Source organism: Amphibalanus amphitrite, unplaced genomic scaffold, assembly GCF_019059575.1.
Source record: "Amphibalanus amphitrite isolate SeventyFive unplaced genomic scaffold, NRLGWU_Aamphi_draft 001194F_arrow, whole genome shotgun sequence".
In the NCBI taxonomy this organism is placed as follows: domain Eukaryota; kingdom Metazoa; phylum Arthropoda; class Thecostraca; order Balanomorpha; family Balanidae; genus Amphibalanus; species Amphibalanus amphitrite.
This window is the reverse complement of record NW_024882688.1, coordinates 151,882-163,587: the sequence shown is the minus strand read 5'-3', so window position 1 is coordinate 163,587 and position 11,706 is coordinate 151,882.

Sequence of the window (11,706 nt, the reverse complement as noted above, 5' to 3'; positions counted from 1 at the left end):
AGAAAGATGTGTGCAAAGTTTCGCTTCTCTATCTCTTCGCGTTGCGACGAAATCATCGCAGAAGTAAAGGGGGGCAACTATATGCCCCCCGCAGCGGCCGGCGGTTGGCGCGGAGGCCCAGCGGCCGCCGGGTTAAACTTGTTTGTGCCATGGATAATTATTAGTTATGAAATCAGGAGGTCAAAGGATGTCATGTGATTTGCTTTTTACTTGGGTATCCGGGATTGCACTAAAATTCTTAAGTAAACAAATAGGTACCATCTAACCTAACCTAGGTTTGCAGATTGACATTTCTTCAAGTAATCGACATTCCGGCAAATTTTCATTTCGACTAGTCGACATTTCGGCAAACTGCCGATTCGGCAGATTGACATTTCGGCAAATTGACATTTCGGCAAATTGGCATTTCGGCAAATTTACGTTTCGGCAAATTTACATTTCGACTAATTGACATTTCGACTAATCGACATTTCGGCAAATCGCATTTCGGCGAATTTACATTTCGACTAATAAGCATTTCGGCAAATTGGCATTTCGGCAAAAAGGCATGTCGGCAAATGGCATTTCGACTTTTAGCATTTCGACTTTTTGACACGTCGGCAAAAAGCACATCGGCAAAATGACATTCGGCAAGGCGATTTGTCCGGACACCATAGTGGACTAACGGGCACCAACTGTGTAAACTGCTGTAGGTCAAACAATAGCAGGTATTTTTTAGTAGGAATACTTAAATTGCATCAATCATGATGACAAATAGTTAAATCATCACCAAACCAGAAGAGGTACGGCTTTATGTGACCTAGCATAAGAAGCAGCAGGCTTTGGAAATCATTATAATGCATAGTTTTGCAGTTTGTGTGCAATAAACGCAAGCTAGCAGCATTCGAAATTGCAAGCACCTGATAGCCATTTTACGACATAAAAAGGTCACGATATCCGACAATTCTACAATAGGCTGGCTTTGACAAAACATAAAACCATGTGATTTCAGATGCCCGGACCCCAAACGATTCTCTGGTTGGCGATATCGCGATTTACTCGTTTTGGTAAACTTGACTTATGGGCATTATTGGCCACTCGTGAACCCCATTTGCATCACTGTGGGATGCACCATGCTCCTAAGTCCTACGTGAGCAAAGTTATTGTTCTACTGTGTTATTATCTTTTTTTAATTTTCTGATCAAGAGGCAAAGGGCACTGCAAACCTTGACTAGCAGTAGCATCGGACATCATTTGGATTGCATGCATCAAAATTTTAAAATATTACACTGGCGATTCCTAAGACGGTCTTGAACGCTGTGGGGGGGGGGGGAGGGGGCGAAGATATTCCCAAAGAAGTTTCTCCAAATTCCAAAGTTCAGGAGTCCAGCAGAGTACCTAACCACAGGTATGGATAAGAGACTTATGCGAGGTGATAAAATGATGAAGAGATTATGCCAGATGAGAGATTTCTCACCCATGATAAAAATGGCTAGTAGAATATAAAACCTTTAGTAAAACAGTAGTTAATCGTTATAAACGTCACCCGATTGTTTGTTGTTTGCTGTGGTTAAGAGTTAAGACTCGGGGACTCGACGTCAGGATGGTAATTATGCGTTCAAAAACACTGCCAGATTACACTACATATGACGTAATTAACGCCAACTTCATTGGCATGAACTTTGTTACGCACGTAATGAATAACAACGTCATGTAATGAATAACGCACCAGTCACTTTCAAACAGTAACATATTACAATTCTGTCCAGCCGCCGTGAATAATTCGCTGGTGCTGTTGCGCTGTGCATCATTGGAGTCTCCTGAGCATTGAGTTATTGTTGTGTGCGCGGTTGCAGTCTCCATCGCTCGAAGTTTTGACTGTATAATGCGTTGCCGTTTTTATCGTTTTGTTTCTCTCTGGTTGCAATGATTCGCCCGATTTCGACTTAATAATCATAAGACGTGCAATGATCCTGTAGGACAGTTCCAGAACACCCGTCTTTGTGAGTGTTAACCCGCGCACCGACGGGGGTCTGCGGCTGCGCCAACTTCGTACCGACGGGGGGGGGGCGGATGACCGCCCCCCTGAGATTTCGAGAACGAAGCAAGATAGCGACAAGCGGTAAACGGCATGAGATACGCACGGACAAGTCTACAATTTTTACAAAGGTCATGTTCAGGTCAGGTCAAAGATGACGTCACAGGGGTCAAAAAGTCAAAATGGCAGCACTACATATGGAGAGTTTTTCTCGAATAACTTTCGAACTAGTCAAGATAGGAACAAACTAAGGACATCATCGTGATCCTCTCGTCAATCCGCATCGAATGATATATATGTTGACCTCGAAAGGTCAAGGTCAAAGGTTGACCTCAGGTCACGTGACATCGAGGTCATCATGTATATCATTCGATGTGCCTTGATGAGCTGAACACAATGAGACCATCCGCGTGGCTGTATCTTGTTCCTGTACGGAGTTATTGGCAAAAAACCTTTGGTGACCTTTGATGACGTCACATGACCTTACAGCTGCCCAACAGCAAAACAGACCTCAAGGTAGTGAAGGTTGATCGTATATGAAGTCATGTATGGTTTATGGGGCCATTCCGACCCGTTTTAGTGGTAAAAACAGGGAGTTGATTTTTCCCCCATTGACTTATAATGGGGAGGTCGAGAAATTAAAAAAATGACCTGACCTTAGGTCATCGATATCAAAATTCCGAGATAAACAATTTGTAGCTACTAATGACCTTATAACACCCTGCAACTTTCAAAGGCCTCCGACATCTACTGTAGCTCTGGCACGGTGACAAAGTTGCAAAAAAGTTACTTGAGGTTGGGTCATTCAAAGTGACCTGGTGACCTGACCTTAAAAGTTAGGAGGTTAAAACCTGCACACCATGTGTAAAATTGATAAGAGAATAGTCGTACCAAATTTCGTGGCGCTACGCGCCGCGGTTTTCCCGCTATCTGCGAAAAACCTCAGAGGGTGGATATCCGCCCCCCCCCCGTCGGTGCGCGGGTTAATTTGCGGTTTGCCGCCAATGTATAGACTGGTGTTAGCTTTGTTTGCCCCATTGCAGCCCTTGCTTTCTGTTTTGTTGAGTTTACTTGTTCCCATGGGTGTAAGGTTGTTTGCCTATCGTTTCTTATTCTTTCACTATCGTATAGTCGTTGCCTGTGGTTGTCACCCAAGGAAGAAGCATAAAATACATAACAAATTCCAAGGCATGACCAACAGCGGTAGTGTTATACCCGTTATGTATATCGTACAGCATATAAAGTCTGATGGCCAAGAGTTGCGAACGAAAATTATAATTAAAATCTAAATCTTTTTGTATTTCAGACGTTTCGACAACACTGTGTCATCGTCAGTAATTGATATAAAATGTTTCCTGAAGTCACAAATCACATTTTAAAAATAACATCAGCATTAAGAAATTACACATGGTAGTGACATTTCGGTGTTTTTACATTCGATCACGTTCGTTCCTCACAAGCGTGCTCCGTTTCAGCAAGGATAATCTGGCTGTCGCTGCTGCCATCGAATAAAATCCCCCTCTTGTGTTAAGTGTGTTCTTGGTCTTGATGTGTGCAGCCTCTAGTGCCCTCCTGATATTTTTGTTCATACCTTTCTCTAAAATTTCAGCCCCTTCCCACCTTGGTAAGTGCCCGGCCTCATCCACATGAACCACTATCGCATTACTTAACACGTGCCCCCTCACGTCTCTTCTGTGTTCCCCGACACGGGTACCTAGGCCCCTACCTGTCTCGCCTACATATTGTTTTTCGCAAACAGCGCACGGTATCTGATAGACTATGCTACTTTCGTGATCCTTATCTTCGTCGCGTGCACCTTTTAAAATATCGCCACTTTTGTGTCCCGCACTTATCACCGTCTTGAATCCGGCCTGTTCAAGCTGTCGTGCTACCGTATCCACCTTTTCAAAATTGGGAATGCAGAGCAATCTACTCGATTTTTCTATTCTTGCGTTTTCTCTTTCATTAGTGTTTCGTTCACGAATCTTCTGGGCCTTTTTCTTCTGAGAAATGAGAAACCCTCTTGGATATTTGAGTTGCTGAAATTTCTCAAGAGGGTTTCTCATTTCTCAGAAGAAAAAGGCCCAGAAGATTCGTGAACGAAACACTAATGAAAGAGAAAACGCAAGAATAGAAAAATCGAGTAGATTGCTCTGCATTCCCAATTTTGAAAAGGTGGATACGGTAGCACGACAGCTTGAACAGGCCGGATTCAAGACGGTGATAAGTGCGGGACACAAAAGTGGCGATATTTTAAAAGGTGCACGCGACGAAGATAAGGATCACGAAAGTAGCATAGTCTATCAGATACCGTGCGCTGTTTGCGAAAAACAATATGTAGGCGAGACAGGTAGGGGCCTAGGTACCCGTGTCGGGGAACACAGAAGAGACGTGAGGGGGCACGTGTTAAGTAATGCGATAGTGGTTCATGTGGATGAGGCCGGGCACTTACCAAGGTGGGAAGGGGCTGAAATTTTAGAGAAAGGTATGAACAAAAATATCAGGAGGGCACTAGAGGCTGCACACATCAAGACCAAGAACACACTTAACACAAGAGGGGGATTTTATTCGATGGCAGCAGCGACAGCCAGATTATCCTTGCTGAAACGGAGCACGCTTGTGAGGAACGAACGTGATCGAATGTAAAAACACCGAAATGTCACTACCATGTGTAATTTCTTAATGCTGATGTTATTTTTAAAATGTGATTTGTGACTTCAGGAAACATTTTATATCAATTACTGACGATGACACAGTGTTGTCGAAACGTCTGAAATACAAAAAGATTTAGATTTTAATTATAATTTTCGTTCGCAACTCTTGGCCATCAGACTTTATAAACATGTCTTACAATACTGAACGTACAGCATATGTAAATCAAGGCTGGCTCAGGAGTCAGGATCCGCAGGAATGTGTGAAGTGGCAATGACGTCACTGATTCTGACATGACGTCACCACCACCGAAGTGTCAGGCGGGCGACCTCGGCCACCGTTTGTATTGGCGGGCGGCCCAATGGAGCAGAGAGTGTCTGGGTTACTGACTGGCCCCGCCGACTGAAGGTCGGCTCCACAGGGACCCTCAGAGACACACCCGGGCGGATCGGGAGGGGAGAGGTGGTGGCGGCTCAGGCGCCTGTGGTGCAGACTTGGCAGACACAGGAGACTTAACAATGTATATCTAGACTTGCATATCTAGCATGCCGAATCGCTAGTTAATTAGCTAGATATGCTGTTTTAATGAATGCATTTGATAGTTTTCAGGAAGTTGAAGTTGCAATGTCTAGTTTACTGAGAAAGGAGCCACATGATGTGAGTTGAAGAAGATAAGAGAAAAGGCAGGAGTACATAGACTGAGAAAAGAATGATGATTGGGGTGAAGAGCACCAAAGACATACAAAATACAACTTTACAAGTGAGAGAGCGTGTGACAAAAAAGAGAAACGATACCATTTGCTTCGAAAATCATTAAAAAAAAAAAACGCTCGTACTGAAGTGTCAACCAAAACAAACACACAACTGAGCACTGCCTTTTATCCAAATGCCTATTGCTGTTTTGTATCGTTGATGTGGTTAGGGGCCCTGTGGAGTGTGGAGGTCTCAAGTTTGGCTAAACAATAAACATGGAATGACTGCACAGCCGGAGAGAGTGAGAGCGGCCGAGCTGAGGGTTCACGGACGGCACGGCGCCGACCGTGACACTGACATTGATCCGATTTTGTCGCCAATGAAGCCGAACAAGGACACGGGTCAGAGTCTCCGTGAAGGTCCATTACAGCTGAGCTGAACCTCAGCTTTGTCTTGCAAACCGTGCGTATCATCTGGCCCGCAGCACACTCAATGTCAAACGCAACTTACGCAACGACTAGGGCACCTACCTTGCCATCATTGTCAGCTCGAGGACCTCCGTGTCGGCACTCCATCAGACGTGAGCATTGCGTCAGCAGGGGCCGCCCGCCCGCCTCTCTTCACTGAGATGGGAGGGCAGGGCGGGAGTAACGAGTCTATTGGGTCACTCGCGGGCCGCGCGTCCCCAGCTGCGGCCACTGACAGGAGCGGTACGAAATGCCAGCGTCGCGGATCACTAGACACTACAGGGGGCTGGCAGGCTCTGTCAAATAAGGACAGGCGTCGGTAGTATAGTTTCCAAACGACTGTTACATGTGTACGAGTATTTAGCTGAGGGTAATTGTGTGCCCGTGTGTCTGGTGACCCCGATTAGTTTTTTTGTGTGTTTGCTACACCAATTACCTAAGAAGCTCTAAATCAATTCAAAATATAAGATCTTCTTGTTATTTTGGATTACAATAACATCATATCAACTGTATCATTTTCAGTTAACGACACAGCCTTTAAACGCTTTACATTTTTAACCCGGCAGGAGGTGGGCCTCCCGGCCACCTTCTGTGCGTTGGGGGGGGGGGGCATTTTTTGCCCCCCCCCCCCTCCGTATCTCCGAAACTACGGGACGGATCCATAAAATTCAAACGGTGTTCGATAGCCCTGTCAAATTTGTCGAAGGAACTCTAATATCATTGACCTCGGGGTCACCGATGACGCACAGGTCAGGTCAAAGATAGAATGTTTCGCCGTTCACGGGTCTTCAAGGGAATGTGCTATAACATCGAGTAAAACGCCTTTTGTAGAAAATCAGCGATAGGGCGTAAGTAACCTAGTACACTACATAGGTATGTTGCTATTGGAGGTCACTGATAATACCAGGTCAGGTCACAGGTCAAGTCACCAAGGGGTTCAGCACATGAACCCAACTTAACTAGGGTTGTGCAATGCATGTTTTATGGCTAATTTTCATTTACAGCTCAATGGTTCTGGTTATAAGATCATCAGGTACGGTTAAGGTCACTCTCTGGTGGAGATCAGGTCAATGTTAGGTCAAAAAATGTGTAAGTTCAAAATTGATAGTTTTGCATAAAATGGGTATTGATTCGATGTAGCTCGTCAAGGCGAGTCTAATGGTGGTCTTTGTTTTGCGCTAAGTGATCTAGAATTGCTAAAAATTGAGTTTTAAAATTCGACGTAATCGATTTTGAACAGTTTTTCGCTATAACTTGGCCAAAAAGGGATGTATTAACCCGCGCCCCGTTGGGCTCTGCCGAGCAACGCGCCCGGTTGGGGGGGGGGGCATTTTGGCCCCCCCCCCCTAAGATCTCGAGAACCACGCAACATAGCGGCAAGCGGTAAACGGCGTTGGATAGCCCCAACGGGGAACTACCTTGTGACCCAATTTTATTGACCTAGGTCAAACTGATGACGTCACAGGTCAGGTCAAAGGTCCAATTTTCACCGTTTACAGGCACTTCAAGAAATGCGTTGTAAAATCGAGTAAAATGCATTTCATTGAAAATCATCGATGGGGAAATGTTCTTCAAACACATATTTTGCTATTTGAGGTCACTGATACCAGGTCAGGTCACAGAGGTCAGGTCACGGGGGGTCACAATATGAAAGTGTCGTGTGATACATGTTTTATGGTCCATTTTACATGACAAATGTGATTATATGGGTCAGGCAGCCTTTGGGGCCAGCTTAGATCACGTTTTGGTCAAGGTCAGGTCAAGGTCAGGTCAAGGTCAGGTCAAATTAGGTCAAATTTCAAAGTTAATATTTTTGCATAAAATGGGTATCGAATCGATGCAGCTCGTCACGGGGAGTTCAATGGTGGTCTTTGTTTTGCCGTACGAGTCTAGAATTGCTAAAAATTGAGTTCAAAAATTTGACGTCATCATTTTTGAACAGTTTTTTCGCTATAACTTGGCCAAAAAACGAGATATCGATCTGAAATTTGGTATGTATATAGAAGAGCGCTGGGACTATCACATATATTCCGGTTTTTTCGAAATTCGGAAAAATTTTGGATTTTTTCAAAGTTTTTCTAAAAAAAATCAATTTTTTGATTTTGTTTGGGTCAAAAACCAAAAATTTTGAAAATCCGAGATAGCAGTTTTGTAGCGCCGCCTTTTGTCTACTAGACCATATAAGGAACTTTGAAATTGCTTGATAACTGTAGATTTGGTGAGCGTTTCAAGATTGCATGTTTTTTGCTCATTTTTGCTCGAACATGACCTCAGTTTGACCTCAATAACTCCTGACCTAAGGTGACCTAAGACTTGAAATTTGGTGTGAAGGTGTCAAATTGATGCCCGGGAAGGTACTGAAAATTTGGCGGCGCTGCGCGCCGCCGTTTTCTTGCTATTCAGGAAAAACCACAGGGGGGGGGGCCAAAATGGCCCCCCCCCCAACGGGGCGAGGGTTAACCCGCGCCGGGCCGGTGCTCTGAAATTCCGCGCCGGGCCGCGGGGGGTGTTTGAACACCCCCCCTTCTAACTCGGCTCCTGGGCCACGTAGCGACACGCGGTAAGCGGCAATCGAAAGAACGTCAAAAATAAGGACGAAAACGCTCGGTCATTTTTTGGGTCAGGTCAAAGGTCAGGTCACCAGAGGTCACCAAAGGTAAAATGTTGACTATTTCAACATTTTGGAAACTGCCAACGGCTATCTCGGGAACCGATAGAGCTACAGCGCCGCAAAAAAACGCATTCGATAGCCCTATTACAGACCTTTCTGAGTAATGTTCTCAGATTTGACCTCAGGTCAACGGTTTAGCCTCCAGAGGGCAAAAACTAAAAAAAAAATAGCCGTTTTTACGAAAAACGTTTTTTCGGCAATAACTTTTGACTCAAAAGAGCTATGACATTACTTTTGCCAGCATCGTGTTCCTCTCGTGGAGACGCGTCGAATGAACTATAATTTGACCTTGAAAGGTCAACTTGAAAATTTGACCTCAGGTCAAGGTCATGACCTGACCGGAAAAGGTCATGTTGCATATCAGTCGATCCGCAACGTCGAGCCAAACACATCTAAGGCGTTTTCAGCGCTCTAGCACGCCTCTATCAGAAGTTATCATCGAAAAACTGTTAGATTCTGTTCGTGACCTGAGATGACCTCGGGGACATAAGGAGGGGTCACAGTTGCCATTTTCTGGTTCAGTGTGTCTATTTTACCTACTTCTCGATGTTTGAGAGTGTCTAGAATAGCGTTTGTGCAAAACAGGCGTTTTTCAATTTTCTCCCATTGACTTATAATGGAGAGGCCGCAAAATTGACCTGACCTTAGGTCACCGATATCAAAATTCCGAGATATACATTTTATAGATAGTGTTGCTCTAATCAATCGCTGAAAGTTTCAAGGCAATCGTTCAGTCGGTGTAGCTATGACGAGCATTCTTATTTTTTCTGAGGTGAGGTCACTTGGCGTGACCTGGTGACCTGACCCAAGGTGACCTGGGTCTGAAATTTTCACAACATGTGCGGAAAAGATGCACAAACAGGTGTGCCAAAAACGGCGGCGCTCCGCGCCGCCGTTTTTGAGATATCTGCGAAAAACCGCAAGGGGGGTGTTCAAACACCCCCCCCCCGGCCCGGCGCGGGTTAATCTCAAATTTGGTTTGTGAATAAAATGCGGCTGGGACCATCACATATATTCCGTTTTTGCGAAATTCAAAAAAACTTTTGGGATTGTTTGGCTATTATATTTAAAAATACCTTTTTTGATTTTGGGGGGATCAAAATCCTAAAATTTCAAAAATCCGAGATAGCAGTTTTATAGCCCTAGAACTTTTTTATGTATCTCTAAAGCTGTAGGCCTGACAGCTCTTCCCGCGAAACCTTTTTTGTCAAAAATGGCAAAAATGACGTCACTCCGACGTCATTAGCGGCCAACCTATCATAGCCTTTGGGAAAAAATTGGTCACAATGTGTAAAAGCTATTCCCAGGAGGGTACTGAAAGTTTGGTGACGATCGGCGCAGTGGTTCTGGAGATATATCGAAAAGTAATGGGGGGGGGGGCAAAAAATGTCCTCCCCATCGCCTGGATAACTACTCTGAACCTATATAATCATACAGCACCTTTTGTCCAGTGTCCCAGGCATTTACATATAGAACATCTAAACGTAGAACACCTGAACGTCAAAAATTTATTGCTACCATCATTCAAAATTACACAATCATTTTTATAAACTCACCGAACTGAGTGCCAGCCAACGTCCACACATAAAACGTCGGCTGGTGGCGGTTTTACAGCCTACGCATAACATCAATTCCAAGGCTGACTTGGATCCATTCAGAATATCACGCGCACCTTAGGTACTGGCGTGACCAGCGCAGAAGGTCGGCCGTCCTGCTGGCAGCGATTAGCATTTCGCGACTGTATCCGAGGAGGGTGTTATAAATGTTCCCAGGGACTCTTGGAAGGTAATCTAAGGGCATTTGAAGCGCTGCGTGCTTGCCGGTAAGCGAACGTACAAATGAGTTTCATAGACGATAATGAAAACAACGACAGGTTTTGTAACATAAATTCAGCGGCAAAAAAAATAGTTATTAGAAGCAGAGGCGGCTACAGATGCAGCCCTACAGTCCAGCAGGCTGATACAGGTAGATGTTTTTGAGTTCCAAATATCAATAGATCAGTCTGATCAGGCACGAGTCGTTTGCTAGATCCTCGAATTCCGTTTGTCGCCGTTGAGGTCAGCTCATTTCTGCTTAATTCCTTCGAGTCTGACATCAAAAAGAGCTTGCATAAGTTGGGTTCTCCAGAATTATATGTGGTTCCGCCTGGTTATCGAGTTCCACGGAGTTTCAGTTTTGTTCAATGGTGTTTTGGTGGGTTCCAGCGAGCTCCGTTCAGGTCCACTGGGTCGTTCAGTTTTGCTTTGTTCCGGCCGCCGGCCGGTTCCATACGGTTCCGACGGGTTCCATACGGTTCCGGCTCTGACGTAGAGGTCGGAGCCCTGTCGGAAGGAAGGTCATCGGGGTGCGTCCATGGGTCCAGGAAGTGTCGCGTCGTCCTTCAGCTCGGCTGGGCTTCCCCAGTCCCGCGTCCCAATCAGCTGGTATAGTCAGCGGTGAGCGCAGAGTCCTCTCTTTTTGTTGTCGTCAGGAACGTTGTTTGCGCAGACCATTCAGGGTCAAGTCTCTATCGAGAGCAAGCGGTGATCATGAGTTAGTTTGGATGGTTTAATGTCTGGTCTGAGTTAGTTACGCTCAATTACAATTAGTTTTAGCTGAGTAAAAACTAGAGACATACGTGTCAGAGCTAACTATGTGATATGCTTTGATAAAGCAATTCACCAAGCCTGGATTACATAAAGCTGTGATCTTGTTTCACCACAGCATCTACTGCAGGCGTTAAACAGATAATACTCCTATCTCCCCTCCTCGTTGCATTGGGTCAGCCGAAGGCTATTCCTGCCGTCAGTCTCCATTAAACCCTCGCTGTACCCAGACACCCGTGATTTGGACCCGTTCAGACGTGACCGTATAGCCCGTCCTCGACTTCCCGGCTGTCCCTTTAGCAGGAACTGGGCGCCGAGGGCGGCTGCAGTGGGCGCGGTGCTACCGTGACCTTCACGGTGACCGGTTATTGGGTCACGGGAACAATAACAACCCTTCTGGTCACCTACTTCCAGCGGTAACGGACCGTGCGACCGCCGAGCCGGCTGTTATGTCTGCTGCTGAATGGACGAAAAACAAAACAGGAAGTTGGTGCTGTTTTACCGTGCGTTTAGCGTCGGTCGTTGTGCGAAGTTGCCGTTGATTTTACCCACGCTGAAACACGCCAATGCTCAGAGATGCGATATATTTCACTCAGTCAATACACTGAACCAAAACCTTCT